The sequence below is a fragment of the Corvus cornix genome, chromosome 23, assembly GCF_000738735.6.
Source record: "Corvus cornix cornix isolate S_Up_H32 chromosome 23, ASM73873v5, whole genome shotgun sequence".
Classification (NCBI taxonomy): domain Eukaryota; kingdom Metazoa; phylum Chordata; class Aves; order Passeriformes; family Corvidae; genus Corvus; species Corvus cornix.
In genome coordinates this window covers 7,496,611-7,519,028 of record NC_046352.1, presented here as the reverse complement: position 1 = coordinate 7,519,028, position 22,418 = coordinate 7,496,611, and the positions used below count along the sequence as shown (strand labels likewise).

General features: G+C 46.3%; 1 long non-coding RNA gene across 1 annotated transcript; it reads right to left on the bottom strand.

The window, feature by feature from the left end:
• Positions 1-5,395: 5,395 nt before the first annotated feature.
• On the bottom strand, positions 5,396-22,303 carry LOC120411220. Its single transcript, XR_005603606.1, has 3 exons — positions 22,182-22,303; positions 17,832-17,930; positions 5,396-8,511 (listed from the first exon to the last, which is right to left on the bottom strand). It is a non-coding gene; the product is annotated as an uncharacterized LOC120411220 (long non-coding RNA).
• Positions 22,304-22,418: the final 115 nt, after the last annotated feature.

The following is a 22,418-nucleotide window of genomic DNA, read 5'->3' as shown; positions in this document are numbered from 1 at the left end:
CGGAGGATGAGAGGTGCTGGGGTTGTACATATGTAGATATTACCACAGGCCTGGGCCCTAGGGCATATCACCGTGTCCCGCAGCCATAGGGAGGAGGAGGAGGAGGAGAGAAGATCCAGCAGGCAGGAATTGTGCAGCAAGATTGATTTATTTAATTATTTTACAAACTCTTTTATAGACTCTTTTCTTCATAGTCTACATAGTCATCTCCTGGACAAAAAACCAGCCACCCCTTGGAGGTGATTGGCTAAAATCCTAAAACATCCATTATCAAAATATTTTTCTACTATACCATAAACAAGACTTTTCAAGGTTGCAGTGGCCTTGGTTGTTTTACATAACTCTGCTACTTCTTCTGCGTGAGAGAAAAGTCTCTCACGGACTTAGAAAAATAGCAAGAAAATCCTTGCTAAGGTGGCATTTTTGTATCTACAATTGCCCCCTTGTTTGTTTATAAGATAACAACTCTACTATTAATCCTAAATAGAAATCTACATCAGTTATTAATTCTAAATATGTCCTTAAGGCTTTAACTATCTGACTCCATAACAAGAAATTTAAAGTTCAGTCTCTGCTTGTGGAAGGACCATCCCAGTCTCTGCTTGTAGAAGGACCATCTGCCTGATGGTTGACATCCTGGTCATCATCAGAAGAGTCATTAGGCTGATGATCTACATTCTGGTCGCCATTTGGATGGTTGGCGTTCTGGTCATCATTTGGAGGTTGCCTGTTCTGCCTCTGGTGCCGTAGGTCAGGGCGAACGCATTTTGCAGGTAGCCACCGTACCCCAGTATCTGTGGAAACGCAAGCATACCCACGACCCCAAACGATAAGCTCATGCAGGCCTTCCCACTGGTTAGTGAGTAAATTCCGCACCCAGACTTTTGCCCGGGGCAGATGTCTCTCGCCTGCAGACTGCAATGAGAGAAAATGATTCAGAATAACAGGATTATTTGAATTTTGTGGTACTGTAAGGTGATTAATTGTATACAAAGCTTTTTTCTAGATTAGCTTTCAGTAAGCCAAATTCAAAGGTTCCTGTGAGAGAATCATGAAATAGTCCATGAAAAGTAGCCCTTAATGCCACTAACGGGAGCTAGAATCTGACTCTGATTGTGGTGTGTTAATCAAACCACTCGCAAAGGCCAGTGTGGAGGTATACTGTGTGCCCTCTATGCGGACCAAGGGACCACCTGCTAAAAATTTGTCCCCAATCGATTGTACGTCCCAATGACTTCGCCCGAACACGTCACCATCCCCAAAGATGTTAAGAGGGCAATGAGTAGCTAAGCAACATAAGGCCTTAATCACATACCTCTGAGGTCCTTCACCACCACAAAGCTGTTCACTTCAAGCTCTGATAGTGCGTTTCTCCCTAATCCCTGCAATGGTCCGATCCCAACAGGGGGCTAAAGGACCCATGAGGGAGGCCAGTCAGTAGAGGGGAGGATGATAGTTAACCCATGTAAGCACCCTGTTATCAATCCAAACCATCTGAAGCTGAATCCGGGGGTGGTCATGGGTGTTTGGCAGGTACAGGGGTACATTCATCCTGTGAGCCTTTAGGTCAGAGATGTCTGCAGTCCAGAAGGCCTGCGGAAGTCCCGTAGATCCACTGCCGTTATCTTCGTGAGTTTGTTGTTCTATCCTGGGGACACAAGACTTAAAAGGCACTAATTTAGCAAGGCAGGTCTTTTCAGGAATAGTTACAGGGGGTTTTTGCGTGGAGACCATAGCGCAAATCTGACCTTTAAAGTCAGCATCAATAACTCCTGAGTGCACTAAGATTCCTTGATGGGCAACATCAGGTTTTCCCACCAGCATCGCACTGGATCCCTGGGCTAAGGGTCCATATGCATCCAAGGGAACCTTATAAATACCGCTAGAGTCTAAGACGACTGCGGCTGCGGTGTGGACGTCAAACCGTCTGATCCTGGGTGCGTCTGATCCCTGGTGCGTCTCTAGGGTGGCTGGGTAGGCCTGTGCCTGTACCTGTGCCACTCTCTGGGGGAGCGACTGCATCGGAGAGCAATTCCCCCTCCTTGCACCCCGGCGGAAGTTTCCCGACAACGGCCGACCATCGGCATGAGTCAGGGATCTACAATAGTCCGAGCAATGCCCTGGCCTGCCACACCTCTTGCACTGAGGGATCGGTGTGTTCTCTTTTTGGCTCGGCTTAGGCCGCTTCCGTTTTTTCGCCTGTTTTGGTTGCTTTGGTTCACGACCAGAAGATGCGTGAACAGGCTGCAGGAACGCAGCCAAAGCAGACCTTTTCTGGTTCCCAGATCCCACCTTAGCGCAGGCTTCGACCATGTCTGTTACCTCAGGATCCCCTGGTAAGGCATCTATGATTTTTCTGCACTCCTCGTTTGCATTATCTCTCACTAACTGCCTTAACAACAACTGTCTTAACCCGTCATCCTCAATCAAACCAAAAGCAGCGACTTTATCTACAAAAGAGAGGAATGACTCGGATTTCCCTTGAACTATTTCAGTATATCGCTTTCTGGGCGCAGACAACTCTATGGTTTTCAACAGGGCAGCCATGCCGACCTGTTGAGCTTGCTGCAGGACGCTAGAGGACAAGGTACCCTGTAGACTGGGATCAGAGAAGGGACCAGTCCCCATCAAAGCATCCATTCCTGCTGTCCGTCTAGGATCAGCAGCAGGGAGATGCATATTCCCTAATGCAGCCTTTTGGCCAGCTTTCTCCAGATTTTCTCAAAAACTGTAAATTGTACAGGTTGAAATAGAATTTGACCTAAGTGTCTGATATCAAATGGAGAAAGCAAATCTGTATTTATCACCCTTATTATCTGCATAACCTCAGCAGAACCTAGCCCATATTGTGCCACCTTGGATTGGAGGTCCTGGGCAACTTTCCAAGCAATTACCTCATGCTTATCAAGCTCGCCTGAATTTGGGAGAGCCTTATACACTGGGAAAGCTTGGATCTCCCCTTTTGGGGAATCACTACCATCCTGAACTTCTGGCACAGCCTGTGGATGAAGTGTAACAGCTTCCCGGTTACCCCCAGAATCCTCAGATCTGTTTGGCATTCCAAGTGTTTCCAATAGCCTCCAGTCATCCTCCTCCAATGCTCGCATCTTAACTGACTCTAAGAAGCGACTGTAGTGGGTTGGACGCACTGTTACCGTGCAGTCCTGAAAGGTCCAGGGGCGAGACCGGCGCAGCCTTTTCCTTCGCCGCGCAGCTACAGCCGCCTGACGACCTGGGGCCAGAACCTCATCTGCCTCACTGCCTGATGATGAATCATCAGGCAAAGGCAACTCTGAGTGCTGGGAGTGAACAGAAAGATGGAGAGGGGCACTTTGGCTAAGTTCGCTAGAGCCAGAACAGACAGTACAGACTGCAGCTGGCTGCGCTGCAGTTTGAGCAGCAGCCTCTTTACGGGATGTCGTCTCGGCCAGTCCCGACCGACCGGTACTGGAGCTGCTGCCTGCTCTCTGGGGCTAGCCGCGCCTGGCGCCGCACTTGGCCCTTGCTCCGCAGCTGCGCTCGGCGCTGCTGCCCTCGCTGTGCCCGCGCCGCGCTTGCGCGGCCTGCCGCTGCTGCTGCTCCCCGCCCCGCTCCGCAGCCGCGCCGCTTCCGGGTTTTCCCGCGGCAGCGCTACTTCTGGGTTGCCGCTGGCCGCGCTGCTTCCTGGTTTGGAGGCGCTCCTGCGGGCGGCGCGGCGGCTGGCGCGCGGCCGGTGCCCCCGCGGCAGGGTGGCTCTGGCATCGCTGCAGTAGCAAGCTGAACAGGTCCTCCACCTTCGGGATATGTTCGGTAACTCTGTCAGCAAAGGCAGATGCTGTATTAAAACGTCGATGGCTCTGTTCTGCGACTGCGCAGAACAGTCCAGAGCCAAGAAGGGCATGCCCGGCGCTATGCCGGCTAAAAAGTTAGATCCAGGTGCATACGCAACCGGGCTAGGAGCCGCTCTCAGGGTCCAATTCGCTAAGCTGCTAATTTGTGGCCCTGGATAAGCCGTGGCTGCCGCCAAGCTGAGTGGTAAGGCAGGCTGTGCACCCTCCGCTGCCCCGACCCCCCCGCCTCTGCCGTCCCTGGGTCCCTGGGGCTGTGGAGTCCTGCGATTGTGCAGGGTGAGGTGGCACAGGCTCTGCCTGTGGAGCCGGGGGGAGTGTTCCGGATCCACCATCATTTGCCCTGGAAGCCCAGTCAGTGGGGTCCCCCTCAGGCATTCCTCCGTCACTCATCACCGAAATAGGCGAGCCAGCTCTGCTGCTATAGTCAAGGTCTGTCAGCAGAATAAATAACAAACACCAGGTTTGATATAATTCTAACGCTGCTGGATCCTCAGATGGGAGCTTGTGTCAGACAGCACAGCCAAGTTCCTGCCATAAGGCAAAGTCCAGGGCAAGTATCTCCGTCCATGGAAATCCCTTTTAAGGTAGCCCAGTCTAATAATTCCCATCTGAGTTTTCAGGAATGGAGGTGTGCATTATACTAAACACATCTTTCCAGACCAGTACCACAGCGTCGGTTTGTGAGCCACTGTTTGCCATTTCTCAGTCACGTTGGACCTCCGGTCCCGGGGGGGGAAGGGGAACAGGTACCTCTAGAGGGAATTCGTTCTTTGGCTCGCAGCGTGCAGGACACGTCAGAGAATTCAGATCACATCGGGCAGCCCCAAATATTACCAGAGGCCTGGGCCCTAGGGCATATCACTGTGTCCCGCAGCCATAAGGGAGGAGGAGGAGGAGGAGAGAAGATCCAGCAGGTAGGAATTGTGCAGCAAGATTGATTTATTTAATTATTTTACAAACTCTTTTATAGACTCTTTTCTTCATAGTCTACATAGTCATCTCCTGGACAAAGGACCAGCCACCCCTTGGGGGGGTGATTGGCTAAAATCCTAAAACATCCATTGTCAAAATATTTTTCTACTATACCATAAACAAGACTTTTCAAGGTTGCAGGTGGCTTGGTTGTTTACATAACTCTGCTACCTCTTCTGTGAGAGAGAAAAGTCTCTCACGGACTTAGAAAATAGCAAGAAAATCCTTGCTAGTGGCATTTTTGTATCTACATGTAAAAGATGTAAAACTTTGAGTAATAAATAGAGAATGAAAACCCTTGTACTTTGGTGGCATGTCTTTAGGAGGTTACTCCCATGCCACCCGCCGGTGCCTGAATAAACATAGCACTTTCCAACTGTAATTAGTAAGAGGGTCTTTTGTCCGCGGATATCAAGATTTAACAAATCAGTTCTCAATGCGCTGCCAATGGACCAATGCATCTTTGTGGTTCTCCATGGGCTGCAGGGCACAGCTGCCTAATCCGAGGCTGCTGGGAAATCTCAGCTCTGGTTCCTGGAGCATATCCTCCCTCTCCTTCTCCACTGATCTTGGTGTCTGCAGAGCTGTTCCTCTCATATTCTCACCCTGCTCTTCTCTGCAATTACATTTGTACCATAACTTTTTTCTTCTTAAATATGTTATGACACATGTGTTACAATCATTTCTGATTGGCCCAGCTTTGGCCAGCATCTGTCTTGGAGCTGGCTAGTATTGTTTCTACTGGACATGGGCAAAGCTTCTGAAAGCTTCTCAAGGAAGCCACCCCTGTAGCCCCCCTGCTACCAAACCCTGGCCATGCAAAGCTCTCCCTTGAACAGGCCTTGCCAAACCCTCCCTTGCCTTTCCTTCCCTGCCCCTTCATTGCCTTGCCTTACATACCATTCCCTTGCCTTGCATACCATTCCCTTGCCTTGCCAGCCCATTCCTTCCCTTGCCTACCCCTGCCTTGCCTTACTTAGGACTCTCTTGAATTGCCTTGTCTTCTCTTTCCTGTCCCTCCCTCTCCTTGTCTTGTCGTGCCTACCATTACCTTCCCTGTTTTGCCTAACCCTTCCCTTGCCTTACTTAGTCTACCGCTTCCCTTCCTTTGCCTTCCCTTGCCTACCCCTTCATTGCCTTGCCTGGCCTTGCCTTGCCTTCCTCTCCCTTGGCCCACTTTGCCTTGCCAAACCATTCTTTACCCTGCCTTGCATACCTCTCCCTTGCCTGGTCTTACCTCATCTACTGCTCCCTTGCCTTCCCTTGCCTTGCCTACACATCCCTTGCTTTGCGGTGCCTTCTTCTCCCATGCCTTGACTTGCATAGCCATCCCTTGCCTGACATTGTCTGGCCTAATCCTCCCTTGCTTTGTCTTGCCTACCCATGTTGTGCCTTGCCTTCCCTCTCCCTCCCTTCTTGCCTTGCCTGCCCCTCCCTTGCTTTTCCTGGCTTTGTCTAGCTTTGCCTTCCTCTCCCTCTCATTACCTACCTGGGCCTGGCCTTGCCTTGCCTTATTTATGACTCTCTTGCCTTGCCTACCCTTACATGCTCTTCCCTTCCCTGGCCTACACCTCCTTTCCCTTTCCTTACCTTCAACTCTCTTGCCTTGTCTTGCCTACCACTCCCTTGCTTTGGTCTGCCCACACCTCATTGCCTTGCCATACATTTCCTACCCCTCCATTGTATTGTGTTGCCTCCCCCACCTTGTGGCATATGAATGGGAGAGCAAATGAATCTGTTTATTGCAGAGTTAAGACAGTACTTATACTTTTAGTGTGAGAATCTGTGTTCAGTTGTTCATACAAAACCCGGTTACAGGCCTGTAATAAATCTGTCAGCCTGACAGCTAGTTATTTTCCTCAAAGTTTGAAGGTTCAAAGAAACAGGACACCTTTCTAGTTTTCAGATTGTGTGTAATTTGCTCTTTTCCCTGATTTTCAGGGTTTTTGCTGCAGCAGGCTTCTTGTAACAGTCTTGTGCTTTTAACAGTTCTGATTATGTTAAAAGGATAAGACAGAAGTTTAAAAAGGATATCATGGCCAGACAACCCAGTCCAATAAAAACCCAAATTCGTTAATTTATTCTAGAAAACCAATTTTTCAGATTGAGCCAAGAAAGATCATTTTTCAGAACTGTCAACACTTTCTTTCCTTCCAGAGTTTGTAAAGTCTTGAGTTGATTTTTTTAATTGAGTGTGAAGTGACTGAATATCTTGTTGTAAGATTTTATCAAAGTGGGATAAAAGCAAAAAAAGTTGGAGGTAGCTTTTAATTGTCTCCCAATTCTGTTCTATGCCATTCCCTGGAAGAGTGACACATAAATAATTATGGATCTGTTCCCAATCACAGTGCAGGGAGAGATGAGGTTTTTTGGGCTTCAACTCTTTTGCTTACCCATAAAAGAGCACTTTTCAAAGTGTCTAATTTAGCCATTATTTCTTTATCAATGTTGTGTTTGTAATTCTTTTGTGATACCAGTTAAAGCTTGTCTTATGGTATGGGCAGCTTGAATGGAACAAGTTAAGGCAGCAACAGCCACAGAAGCTGTGGTTATGGCATTATGGCAGAAAAAATAGTAAAAATTAACTAACCCAGAAATTTGTGATCTCATTTCTTACTCATTTGGATTTCTTCTTGGACTATTCAAGCTAATTTTGAAAGACCATCTTGTCTTTCTCAAGTCCAATTTACAGGTACTCAAATTTCAGATCTTCTTTTAAATGGAAGAAGGACAGAATAGTTATGTCTATATATTTTCATAGGTTATACATGATTTGAAAACTAAAGAGTCAGCAGATAAAAATACAAACCATTTTATAATCTATCTAAAAATCATTAGCTAAAGCAAAAATATATGGGTGTGAAATATAAGTCATTAGTAATTGTTCCTTTAGAAGTGTTAAATTAGCAATTCTAGCATTCTTATCTAATTTTACTAATAATAGGTATATCCTATTGCCAAAAGCAGGTAACAATATTTTCCATAAATGTTTGTGCACAGGAGACTGATTTTTAAAATAACACTAAATTAATGGTCTGGCCATCCCACTAGCATGCCAAACAATACTGTGGTTTGCCTTTTGGGTTGGGAGGATAGTTGTATTGGTCCCACTTTCTTTAAGGATACCATGTGGTTTCCAATCAATTACCTTCTTATACTGCAAAGATTGTTGTTGTGGCTGTTGTCCTATACATGATGTCCATTCCAAATGCTGTATATTGGAGATGGGTGTGAAAAGACATTTGGGGAAACGAGGTGGAGTGGTATCCACAGATTTGTTGGAGGTAGACAGAATGGCCGGCAATGTAATAGCAGTCAATTTTCTTGCAGTTTCTGAGTGTACATAATATTTAATGTAATTGTATGAAAAGTTAGCACAAGGTAAAGGTAAAAGAGGCACTTGTTTGAGTCCATGTTAAGCATATAGGCGGTAAATCAGTAACAAAAGTAGCATTAATACTGTATGTATCTACAATATCCTGATCTAGGGGAGGAAGCCAAGTTCCTCCTACCCATTTTGTTCCATTGTCGCTGAGGGCGGGATTTGGACTCCAAGTCAGAGGGTGAAAAATCAGTGGTTGAATGACGTGGGTTCAGTAGATTCTTCCTTCTGCCACTTGACGGCAGTATAGTAGAAGAAAGATGACAAGATTCATTGTTGTCCTTGGTTGGGTTTGATGTATCTCGCTGGGACCCAATATGGATAGTCCTGTAGGTAAAGAAACACATCCATAACCTCTCCCCCAAGCTAACAGTGGAACGGGACCTTTCCACTGACCACTATGCACATCTTTGTATGTAACTTCTGGGTAAACTCCTTCTCCATCAGCGGTCTGACCTAGACCTCTTTGATGTGCTGTGAGGTCATCGCTCGTGGAGAGATTAAAAAAATTTAAAACGTAGGTTGTTTTGTCAAGCTGCTCTTGAGGGACCATACCTATTGGATTCCCCCTTTTTGTTTCTGTAGTATATTTTACAATATATACTGTGCCTTTAATTCTGTGGCTTGTTCTGCTGGAGAATAGGCAATTTCTGTAATGTGTTTGATACCCCAAGTGTGGAAAAATTCTTGTGTTTTATGAGATGTATATGTGGATTCATTATCTGTTTTTATCTGTTGGGGCATTTTCATCATGGTGAAGGTACAGAGTCAATGTCAGGTGGCATTTCTTGATTTTTCACCTTCGTGTACTGTTGTTACTATGAATCTTGAAAAGGTGTCAATGGAAACATGGACATGTTTAAAAGTTCCAAAGTTCAATATGTATGTTACATCTGTTTGCCAAAGGTTTCAATTCTTGTGGGTTTGTACTTAATATTTGTGGCAAAGAAAAGAGTCTGTTGACATTGTGAGCAAGTATTTACTACATCTCGTGTTTGTGGCAAAATTAGATCGAATTGTTTGGCTAGTGTTTGGGCATTTTTATGATAGAAATCATGAGAAAGTTTTGCTTGTCCTAACTTTTGTGGCATAGTGATTGTCATGGTGAGGGCATCTGCCTTGCATTACTTTCCATTATAGGTCTCGGCAGAGTGGTGTGTGACCTAAGATGTAGTATGTAATATTCATGAGATTTGTGTCTTGGTTTGAAAGACAGGTGTCTGCTAAGGAAGGCAGAAGCCTCCCTTGGAATGGCAGATGTAACCCCTTTCCCTCTGTACTAGTTTGAAAACAAACCAGTGGGAGGCACCAAGTCAGAATAACAATTTAATGGAAATTAAAGAAAAGGGGGTGTAAGAGACGGTCCGAAAATCCCTCATCTGCCTCACGATCATCGCCGAAGACAGAGACTGAACACAGCAGTCCTGGCCTGGCTGAGGTGGGATTGTCTGCCAAGTGTTGCCTACGGGTGTGCCCACTGGGAACTGGTACGCATTCCTGAGGAAAATTAGTGCAGGTCACAATGGACTGTGCCGTTCTTGCTGCCCAGGCGGGAAGGACTGCGCTGAAGCGGAAAGGAACGACCTGTCCTGTACACCTCTCCGGTACACCTGTCTTGTACGTCTGTCCTGTACCTGTTTCCCAAAGCAACGAACCCCATAACAATGGCTGTAGATTCCCCAACCTCTTGGCCAGTTGCCCCTCGCTTCTGAAAAGGACTATAAAGGGACCTTCTAAAATAACCGAGTCGGAGATCTCCCCACGGAAAGAAGACGAATCTCTTGGCGGAAGACCACGAGGACTTCGTCTCGTCCGTTGGTAGCTATTGCCCCTCTTTTTCCCCCTCTCTACTTTGTTTCTCTCTCTCTCTCTCTCTCTTACTCTCTTCTATTGCATTACTGGGTTGTGGGCACTTAATAAAGGTGCACTGTTTTGATTAAAACTGAAATCTCTTGTGTCCTTTTACACTCTGAGATCGATAAACGAACCATCACGACCCCCGCTTGCATTAGCGGATCGTGACAGGGGGAAAAAAGGTAAAAGAAAACACTGTATTACCGCAGGCCTGGGCCCTAGGGTATATCACTGTGTCCCGCAGCCATAGGGAGGAGGAGGAGAGAGAGATCCAGCAGGCAGGAATTGTGCAGCAAGATTGATTTATTTAATTATTTTACAAACTCTTTTATAGACTTTTTTCTTCATAGTCTAATTGGACAAAGGACCAGCCACCCCTTGGGGGGTGATTGGCTAAAATCCTAAAACATCCATTGTCAAAATATTTTTCTACTGTACCATAAACAAGACTTTTCAAGGTTGCAGGTGGCTTGGTTGTTTACATTCTCTGCTACCTCTTCTGTGAGAGAGAAAAGTCTCTCACGGACTTAGAAAAATAACAAGAAAATCCTTGCTAGCAGCATTTTTGTATCTACAATTCCCCCTTTTTGTTTTATAAGATAACTCTATTGCTGCAGGACGCTAGAGGACAAGGTACCCTGTAGACTGGGATCAGAGAAGGGACCAGTCCCCATCAAAGCATCCATTCCTGCTGTCCGTCTAGGATCGGCAGCAGGGAGCTGCATATTCCCTAATGCAGCCTTGTTGGCCAGCTTTCTCCAGGTTTTCTCAAAAACTGTAAATTGTACAGGTTGAAATAGAATTTGACCTAAGTGTCTGATATCAAATGGAGAAAGCAAATCTGTATTTATCACCCTTATTATCTGCATAACCTCAGCAGAACCTAGCCCATATTGTGCCACCTTGGATTGGAGGTCCTGGGCAACTTTCCAAGCAATTACCTCATGCTTATCATGCTTGCCTGGATTTGGGAGAGCCTTATACACTGGGAAAGCTTGGATCTCCCCTTTTGGGGAATCCCTACCATCCTGAACTTCTGGCACAGCCTGTGGATGAAGTGTAACAGCTTCCCGGTTACCTCCAGAATCCTCAGATCTATTTGGCATTCCAAGTGTTTCCAATAACCTCCAGTCACCCTCCTCCAATGCTCGCATCCTAACTGACTCTAAGAAGCGCCTGTAGTGGGTTGGACGCACTGTTACCGTGCAGTACTGAAAGGTCCAGGGGCGAGACCAGCGCAGCCTTTTTCTTCACCGCGCGGCTACAGCCGCCTGACGACCTGGGGCCAGAACCTCATCTGCCTCACTGCCTGACGATGAATCATCAGGCAAAGGCAACTCTGAGGTGCTGGGAGTGAACAGAAACAGATGGAGAGGGCCACTTCGGCTAAGTTCGCTAGAGCCAGAACAGACAGCACAGACTGCAGCTGGCTGCGCTACAGTTTGGACAGCAGCTTCTTTACAGGGTGCCGTCTCGGCCAGTTCCAACTGAGCCGGTACTGGAGCTGCTGCTGCCATCTCTGGGGCTACAGCCGTGCTCGGCACCGCGCTTGTCTCTTGCACTGCAGCCGCGCTCGGCGCCGCACTCGTCTCTGCTCCTGTTTCTCGCTCCCCAGCTGCGCTCGGCGCTGCTGCCCTCGGCTGCTGCTCCGCAGCCGCCGCCGCTTCCAGGTTTTACCGCGGCAGCGCTGCTTCTGGGTGCGCCGCCGGCCACGCCGTTTCCTGGTTTGGAGCCGCGGCTCCCGCGGGCGGCGTGGGTGGTGCTGGCGGCGCGGGCTTGGCGCGCCCCGCATGGCAGGGTGGCTCGGGCATCCACTGCAGTAGCAATCTAAACAGGTCCTCCAACCTTTGGGATATGTTTGGTAACTCTGTCAGCAAAGGCAGATGCTGCATTAAAAGGTCGATGGCTTGGTTCTGCGACTGCGCAGAACAGTCCAGCGCCAAGGAGGGCAGCGGACCACACCCAGGCAGTCTTGGCGCAGTCTCGCCCGGCACTACGCCGGCTAAGAAGTTAGATCCAGGTGCATACGCAACCGAACTAGGAGCCGCTCTGGGCGTCCAAGTTCCTAAGCTGCTAATTTGCGGCCCTGGATAAGCCGTGGCCGCCGCCAAGCTGAGCAGCAAGGCAGGCTGTGCACCCTCCCGCTGCCCCCGACCCGCCACCTCTACCGGCGCGGGGTCCCTGGGGGCCATGGAGTCCTGCGATTGTGCAGGGTGAGGCAGCACAGGCTCTGCCTGTGGAGCCGGGGGGGGGGGTTTCCGAATCCACCATCATTTGCCCCAGAAGCCCGGTCAGTGGGGTCCCCCTCGGACATTCCTCCGTCACTCATCACCGAAATAGGCGAGCCAGCTCTGCTGCTATAGTCAAGGTCTGTCAGCAGAATAAATAACTAATAAATAAAGAATGCCAGGTTTGATATAATTCTAACGCTGCTGGCTTCCCAGTCAGGAGCTCGTGTCGGACAGCACAGCCAAGTTCCTGCCATAAGGCAAAGTCCAGGGCAGTATCTCTGTCCATGGAAATCCCTTTTAAGGTAGCCCAGTCTAATAATTCCCGATCTGAGTTTTCAGGAATGGAGGTGTGCATCATACTGAACACACCTTTCCAGACCAGTACCACAGCGTCGGTTTGTGAGCCACTGTTTCCCATTTCTCAGTCCTATCGGACTTCCCGGTCCCGGGGAGGAAGGGGAACAGCGTACCTCTAGAGAAATTCGTCTTGGCTCGCAGCGTGCAGGACACGTCAGAGAGTGCAGATCACGTTGGGCATCCCCAAATATTACCAGAGGCCTGGGCCCTAGGGTATATCACTGTGTCCCGCAGCCATAGGGAGGAGGAGGAGAGAGAGATCCAGCAGGCAGGAATTGTGCAGCAAGATTGATTTATTTAATTATTTTACAAACTCTTTTATAGACTTTTTTCTTCATAGTCTAATTGGACAAAGGATCAGCCACCCCTTGGGGGGTGATTGGCTAAAATCCTAAAACATCCATTGTCAAAATATTTTTCTACTGTACCATAAACAAGGACTTTTCAAGGTTGCAGGTGGCTTGGTTGTTTACATTCTCTGCTACCTCTTCTGTGAGAGAGAAAAGTCTCTCACGGACTTAGAAAATAGCAAGAAAATCCTTGCTAGCAGCATTTTTGTATCTACAGAAGCTTTTATGTGAGAGCAATCCTTGTATGTATTCACTGTTTGAGGTAGTATCCAAATTTCAGTGGTGGTCCCCGAAACAGGCTGACGGTCCTTTTATATGGGAAGGAAAGTACCTAGGCCCAGTGTTTCAGGTGCAGATAATATGGTGCCAATGGGAGGTAAAGGGCAGCAACAGCTTTTGGTGCTTGTACCTTTTGTGTCAGATATATTCAATTTTAGAGCCCAAAGAGAAATATCAGAGGTGGATACCTGAAAAATAATGACCTTTTCTTGGGAAGTAACAGACATATTCCCAGTGCTGGTGGTGCAGATGATAGGCTGCCAAGGGCAGGTAAAGGCCAGCAAGAGTTTTCTGTCCTGAAAACTTATACATGGGAGCAATCCTTTTATGTATTCAATACTGGAGGTGGTATCCAATCTGAGGTGTTGGACTCCCCAGCGATGATGATAAATAGGAAGGAAAGCACCTAGCACCACTGTTTCCGGTGCAGTTGATAGGCTGCCCATGGGATGTAAGGGTGTAAGGCCACAAAAAACTAACTTGACAAGGTTTTTAAAAGGGCTTATGGTGGTTCACTGAGTTAGATGCACGGGAGAAATACCAACAAGATATTCTCAAGAGGTCAGAACAAAGAAACAGACTTTACTGGGAGCTTCAGAAAATCAGGGGATTCAGGAAAAAGGTTTAGAGCAGCATTCAATCAACATAAAACACTTCTCAAACCATTAACTTGGCCCGTTCAACTTAGTAAACCCTTTTGATTTCAAGTTACTCACATTTCTGAGAAGAGGGAATTAGAAGAAAGAGAAAGACAGAAAAGATATAGAAAAGGACACATATAGCTACCAACTCCTGTGTTCCAGTGGTGTCCACCTAACAAAAATTCCAAGATGAGGTATGGTTAAGACATATGCTTGCCTCGTGTTTAGCCTTAAATGCCACTTAGCCGTCCTGAGCCCTTGCCCCAGGTGGGACTTCCAGTCATTTAGCCACTCAGGCACTGTGTTAGGGCCTCCAGAGGCAAGGTGTAGAGCATTGCCTCTGGTGTGCCAGGCATTGGCAGCCACTGCCAGGCTGGGATACTGGCTCTAGACAGGTCTGGGGTGTACAGGGCAGTGTATTGCCTTGCCAGGGCAAGGCCTGACCTGCCCCTTTCCCACACACATGCACCCCAAAAAGTCTTGAAACATCAATCTCCTCTAGTCTCTCACAAAAGGACATGTTTCTGTCTGGGCACATCTTGTGCTGGAGCAATCCCTGGAAATATTAAATTTTTGAGCCTGTCTCCAAATGTTGGAGCTGAGATGCTGACTATGAACAACAGTACTTTTCCTTGAGAATGGAAACATCTAATCCTACTGTTGGTGCTGCAGATAACCATCAGTCTACTGGAGGCAGAGTCCAGCAAGCCCTTTCTGTCCTGGCAGCTTTTGTGTGGGAGCAATCCTTAGACATATTCAATATTGGAAGCAATGTCCAAATTTTGATGGTGGGCTCCTGAAGGAGGATGACAATTCTTTTAGGAGGGAAAAAAGCACCTAGACCCTGTGTTTCACAAACAGTCCCATCAAGAGACTTTCCCATTCAAAGGCAAATAAGGGTGTAGCAGGGCATCTCACCCCCCAAAAAGAGCTTATCTGTTGCTTATTAACTGGTGAAATAACTCAAATAGGACAAGCTGTCTTGTAGTGAGTTATTTTGTTGCCATGGGATTAACACTCCCAGCTGACAATAAACATCTTACTGTGGAAGTGAGATCTGGAAAGATAGGCTGGATTTCTGACCGACAGACACCTCACTTTACAAACTATGAAAGCTACACCAAGCTTTCACAAAGCACATTCCCTAGAGATTTGTGGAGTTTCTCCCCAGAGCAGGGATGAGGTTACTCTGGAGGTTGAGTGAAAGGACTTTGTGTACATTATTGTCATTTTGGTGGTAAGTAACATTTGACTGCTAATCAATACTATTTCCTTTGCTAGCTTTAATGCTACCTTGGTATTTTAGCACTGTCTTATGTAATCTACTAGTAATCCTTTTTGGTTTATATTGTGTAGTAAGTAATTCTGATTAAGATCTTTTGTCTGTTATCTATTTTCTGTTCAATAAATAACTCATTTTATAAATAGACTTGTCATCTGCCATCCTTAGAACTTGCATGTCAGTGGTTTCTTAAATTTAAGCTGTTGCCAAAAATCTGAGGCTAAGGTAAGGCTTGTCTGAAGCTCCCATTCATTCCTTGACAAAGGGCTGACTTTCCATTTCAAAGGGTATGCAGAAGAGAGCATCCTTATCCACAAGAGTGGACTGCTCATCAGATTCCTTAATTGTGGTTAAAAGTGTGTAAGAATCTGCTACCATGGGGTGTAGGTCTCGCATGATTTTATTAAAAGCTCTGAGATTTTGGACTAGCCTGTATTCATTAGTATGTGCCTTCTTTACCAGTAGGACTCAGATTCCCTTAGTAATCCATGTTGCACAAATTTAGAAATTAGTTCTTCAAACCCTTTTCTAGCTTCTAATTTTTCTTCTATCCAGTAAAGGATATTGTTTCTGCCTTACTGGTCTGGCATAAGGTTTCACCTGTATTCTTCCTGGTTCTGCTGCTTTTGATTTCCCTGGAATTCTGGTGGTCAGAGTGACAGCATTCTTCACCTTCTCTGGGATTCCTTCTGTTCCATTTGGTTGCTGTAATAACATAAAAATCTGGGCCTCCAGGGCTTTACTTTCTGGAATGCATACTTGTATTTGTCCATTTTCAAATATTGCTTGTTTAATTAAACTGTTTAAAATATCCGTTCCCAACAAATGCAATATGCATTCAGGCATATACAGAAATTGATGTGTTAACCACTGTTTACCTATCTTGAATTGTAAAGGTTGGAAAAATGGCAGATTTTCACTCTCCCCAGTGCCACCAAAGGCATTTAATAGTTTCCTCACTAGATTTTCCTTTACATGTACATAAAACCAAATACACCACTCCAGTATCCACTAGAAATCAATTTTCTCATTCCCCAGCATTAATGTAACCAAGGGGTCAGCCAGGGATGACTCCCCCAGTTTTCTTTGTGCTTCACCTATAGTCATTAATTTCACTGCTTGTAAAGCAGGATCCAAGTCTCTATACTTTCCAGCTGTCTTCATTAATCATAGAAATCAGAGGGTGATACCTCCCTCTCTTGCTTTATCTGGTATGATTTAAATAGGTTAATCCCCTTTAGAATAGCATGCTTCATTACAGATATAATCAGTCTTTGATAATGCATTAATAACTCCCATCGAACCTAATTATTAGGATCCCACCCAGGCTAAGTGCAAGAAATATGATCATCTACTGTCTCCTACTCCTTGAACAGGTTTCATTTTTGTCTTTCCCCTGCAGTGTTCCCCCTGCCCTTTTTGGGCTTTGTTCCACTAACACAGCTACAGCTTTTGCATCTGACTATTGGACACGCTCCACACTGCTCGCTAACAATTTACTCAAATTTCTAGGAACAATGGATCCAAATATCACTGGCCTATCTTTCTAGTCGGGGGTATTTTAAATACCATCATAGCTTTCTTGGGATAAGTCCTTACTATCAGACTTTCATTGGTTTCCAAGCTGAAAATCCTTCCACTCCTCTGTCAGTTACTCTCTTCCTCATTCCAGGAGCTACCAACAGTTCAACATCCTCTTTCTCAAGTCCCAAGTGACTCTCAATTCAAAGAACAAATCCAAGTATTTCCATTTCACTTCTCTTTTCTTTTGGCAAAATAACATCAACTGCAAAGCCATATTATAACCCCTTGATACTCTAATGGATACTCTGGGCACTTATGATACCCGATCTCTAATTTGCTGACAACCACTTTAGTATTGAATCCACAGTTAACACAAATCCCGACCTTGTATTTATTTAAAATAACTGAAGATTAAACAGACACAATAATTAACTAAAACAGTAACTTATCGATGTGCCGACACTAGAGAGTGCTCTAAACACACAGTCCTAGCTTAGGAGCCACATCAGCAATTTACATTCATTAAAAGAAACATTTTATACACACCCAACACTTTAAAATTCACACAATAAAAAACCAATTACACTTAACACTCTTACAGCAATTTTTCTTTTTATATATATACTATGGGCCAGAACAGACAGACTCAATAATACTAAGACTCACAAAACACTTTACATTTCAGGCATTAACACTTATAGGGTTTAATAAGCACAGACAGCTGGCAAACCACTCTACAATGTGGCTCCTGCGCTCATGGCACTGTGTCCAACTAATATGGAGGCAAGTGGGACTGGGACCCACAGTGTGCATGGCGTTAACCACATACACAGTTTTCCAACTAGGTGGTGGGACTTGAACCCGCACCCTTTGATACTCACTCATATGGTTTTACAATTATATTTTAATAGAAAACAGCCAGTTATATCATCACTAGCGATTTCTTTTTATAACCCAAATATCACACTCTTTTTTTTAACATTTATATCATTATTTTTATAACCCAACTATATCATATTATAGAGGTCAATTTCTGCAGGGATTCTTGGTCACAGCTTATGGTTAGGTACACCTTTTATACCCTCAGTAATGCCTTACTAAAATCCCAGGGGTCTTGCCCTGAACTCACCAGATCTGGGGATCAAGGACCTCCTCGAAAAACCTTCGGAGCATGCTGGAGGTCCTCTTGATCCCATGAATCCATGGAGCATCAGAAACAGAGTCCCACCTGTGTTGCCAAAAATTGTCACTGAATACGTCACCTAACTCTATTTTTTAGTATTAGGAAGCAGGCGTTACTTTATTCAGGCCAGGGTGCATAGTAAATAAATCCAGCCACACACAGCACTTTCAAAACTTTTCACTTATTTATACATTTTTAGCAAACAAAGAAATTAATGTTCATTGGTTCTAAATTACATCATTATCTTCATTAATTGATATTCTCTCCTCTGTCGGTTATTGATTTCTCACTTCTCATGCTAATTAGTCTACATTTTTCAGCCCTTTTGTCATCTTTTTCTCAGATAGGGAGTCTCCAGCTGAAGTACTGAGGTGTGAACAACAGGCCCTGAGCCAAAGTTGACCTCTAGATGAACCTTCCAACCAAACGTTATATTAGTATCTGCTCATTAATGGAATATGGATGATAATTAGCATTACCATATTGAATCAGGGGGATGGGAAGCAGGAGAATTAGTTTGTTAGGAACAATGCATCCAGCTTGGTCAGCATACCAGGGCAGGAAGAAAAGATAAGAGACCACTGATAAGGGCAGAGGGAGTCTCAGACAGACATCCTGCCTCATCCCAAAACTAGCTCAAACCAGTCTCGAAGCTTAAACCCAGGCCAGGGGTACAAAAGAGCATGCATAGGGAAGAAAGGTGAAAAGTTCAGGATGATGAAGATTCCTGACTTCATCAAAAGACCCTCGGAAGACCCCTACCAAAGCCACCAAACCACACTACGCAAGCGCAACGCGGATGTAAATGACTTTTGGGTTCATTATAATACGAAGCGAGGCTGGGCGGGGCTAGGTGATGAATATGTATAGGCGTGTTGCGAAACTTAATGAATATGGAACTTGTAACCCAATAAATACCGAGCTGAATGCAGCTGTCGACACGCATGGCTTTGGAGGAGCGATCCCCCGTGCGTCCCAGCTGGAAATAAACATACCTACTTTACTACTTATTTAGTAGTGGAGTTCTGTCCGCTCTTCAATATATGTATCTGCTCATTAGCGAAATATGCATGATCACTAGCAAAATATGTGGTGAGATAAGAATATATTTACCTTTCCATATTTAGAAACCAGACAAGGCCATGAAATCAGATATCTGGCCTTGTTTGGGGGTGTATGCTCAAAGCCAACTCCCTTGGTTCCTCCTTTAGCCCTGGCCAGGCTTTGGGAAGAACCCAAGGGAAGGATGAAACCAGATGTTTCCACAGGAGAAGTTATGTTAGCTTGTTTATTTATCTTAACAATATAAAAGCTGGGCCCTCTCGCAGCGAAAATGAATGCCTCGCCTATGGGTGGGCACACCACTCAGGACTTCCCAGTTACCAGGAGTGGTTCTCCAAATCCTTCACTGTGACTGGGGCTCCCCAGCTGATGTGCAGATCTAGGTGATGGTAAAATATTAGGGTAGCTGGTGATGTATCTTTCTTAATCACTACAGGCAATCTTTTGTAGTAATGATGAGGTGCATTACTTAGCTTATCCTTTGTAATTCATTGCAGTTTTGCACTATAGTAAATTACACTTATTCCTTAAATTTGGCATCTGTGTCTTTTGTGCTGACCTTGTTTTCTGGCAAAACACCAGCACACGTTGGATCATCTTTGCTAGTCTCTTCTTTATCTTCTGGTTACACCAACATGCCCTTGGAGGGCCATAAATTTTGGATCCCAAGTGTCAAGCTTTTAAATCTCTCAGGCTTTATTCATTGAAGCTTATCAGGGTTAGTTTAGCAAAACTCGAAGTTTCAGTGATCTAATAATCAAGCTCTAACAATAACAGCCTGTGAAATGAAACTTAGCTATCTGTTCTCTGAAGTGGAAAACTACACTGCTTAACTACTTATGATTAATACACTGCTTACGATTAATTTAAAGAATTAATTAAAAAGTTAATTTAAACCATTGATTAGAAAAAAAGGAATTAGGAAAGTTACATCATTTTCAACATCATGATCCAGATCACTTAGGAAGATACTAAACAGCATTGCTCCCAGTATGGATCCCTGGGAGTTCCCACCTCTGACAGGTTTCCAGTTTGGAAAGGAACTGGTTCCCAGCCCCAGCGAGTCCAGGTACGGACGTACATTCCAACGTGTCAACCACGATCGCCCTCCCTGCAATGCCGATCATCACCTCCAGCAGTCCCCACAGCCCCCTTTTTTCCTGCCCGTGTGACCAGCACGGAGCCCGGCTGGCCAGGGGAGGGCTGCCAAGCCCCTTTCCCCCTGCCCTGCCCCAGTCTCGGGCCCTGCCCCAGGTCCTGCCACGAACCCGGTCAGTCGTAGCCCATGGCCCTGCCCCTGACACCTTTCAGCAGGGAAGCAGGACCCAGCTGAGCAGAGGAGAGGAGGTTAAAGGCACCAGAGAGCATGGGTGGAAAAGAGGCTTATTTACAAGGATTTGTCCTCCCCTCTCTGTTCCTAATAGCTGCTGGAAGATAGAGGAGGCCCAAAGCTGCACATACTGGCTCCCAGGTCAGCTCTGCAGTGCAGCTGTTCTGTGTGATGTCTGTGCTGCAGGAGCACACAGTTGGCTGCTCTCTGCCAGAGCCTTGTGGTGATGGGCAGGGGAGCTGCTGGCATGCAGAGGGCCTGGCAGCAGGTGATGGTGGCCTCCAATCAACAGTGTGATGTGCTCAGTCAAATGTGTCTGGCAGGCTGCTGGGGTTCCCTTTTGAGCACAGTGTGAGAGCGAAACAAACCAGGGACTGATGTTACCCAGGGATCCTTGGGGCCATCACAAGCTAGCCAGCTCTACCAGATGGTCTGGCGTCCTAGTCATTCTTTGTTGGCTTTGTGGCTCTGCCATGAGGACACCTCTAACAGCAGAGACTGAGCAAATTTTTTAGCACTCCACTCCTTGGCCATCCTCATATTTAAAAAGTTTTTCCTTATAATCAAGGCCCCATATTGTGCAAGGAGGGGACTTGCCCAGATTTTGGAAAAGGGTATGGGTCTATTCTGGAGATGGAACAAGAGCCCTCCCCAGCAGATTTCTCATACTTACAGACTGTTTGCTGTTCACCCTATCATGCAACCTAGACTGGTATTGGAAACACCCTCTCCCAGCATGAAAACTACTGAACCATATAACTTGTAGGATAATAATGGGGATGTGCAAAAGCTTAGGGGCAGATCTGTGGCCCAAGCTCTTATTTTATATCTCTTCTGTCCTTCCTAGGACACCTCTTAACGCCTCCACTGGCTTAAAACCTTCAGGAGGATAGTTTTGCTATTCCTAACCCACTCTTAGTTTTCACCCATCTCTCCAAATGTCCAAAAGGACTCCACTTGCTCTGCACCACAAAGCTGTGAACTGAAATCATACATCGTGCATACAGCTAGAGGAAGTTTCCTAGGTGATTCCATTCAATTCACCCAAGGTCTTCCCAACTTTGTCACTCTCCTTTTCTCATTTGCCTTGCAGATTAAGGTGGAAAAACCCAGGTAATTCTTACTATGTGGCCATAGATGTGCTTCCCTCCCACTGTTCATGCCTAGCAAGTCAGAGTTTGAAAAGCACAAAGGAGATTCTTATCTCACTGGAGGGCCGAAACCCCAACCACGTGCTCATAAACAAGCCAGGGGCCTCCCTGACTTCAATTCTCAAACCAAAAAAGGAGCTAGCACACCTCTTAGCTACCCAGACCGGAACCAAAGGAAAATGCTTTGTTTGCAATTTCTGCTTGTTTACTTTTTCTCTTCAGAAAGCCCTAGGGCTTCACCTCCCCTCATTCCGAAGAAAAATGAAGCCAGGCAAAATGCCTGTCAGCAGATTTCTGACCTGGGAGCTCCGGGCAACTGCACACCATTTCAGTCTCTACTTCTGTGCGGCTTTCAGGTATTCCCTTTCAGTCAGACATGGTAAAAGCAAGCCTGGCTGTCTCTGATCACTTTCTGTGAGATTTCATAATCTCTGCTGCTAGTCCTGCCCATTTTTTTGTCCCAGCGGGTCAACCTTTCCCAGAGGACTTAGGGCAACACACTGCTTTCCAACCCATGGGCCCAGCATCTCATGTCACCAGACACGCTGCAAATTCTTGGTAAAAGCCATTTACCATCCTCCCTGTTCCCGTGTCTGGGCAACAGCCTCTCCAGGGCTATCCTAGAGACACGAACGTTCTGCTTTCAACAACGTGCTGTTAAACGGGAGATTAAAATAATGGCAATTTAAGTTAAAAAGTTGACTCTGGCCGGCGCCCATTATTATCTGTCAAGTCCCCTAGCCCTGCAGTCACCTTTAGCACAGAGGGGGCTGGAACTCCCAACCCGTCCCGATGCCCTCATCCCGAAGCGCCAGAGGCCGCAACAGCCCACAGCACGCAGATCGGTTCCAGCGGCGCGGGCGGGAGGGGCTGCGGCGACTGCCGGCCCCGCCCCCTCTGCGCAGTCGTCTCGTCACGTGGGCGGCTTGAGAAGGCGCGTCCGCTCCCTGCCCCGACTGGCGGCGCGCGCGGAGGGCGACACGTCACGTG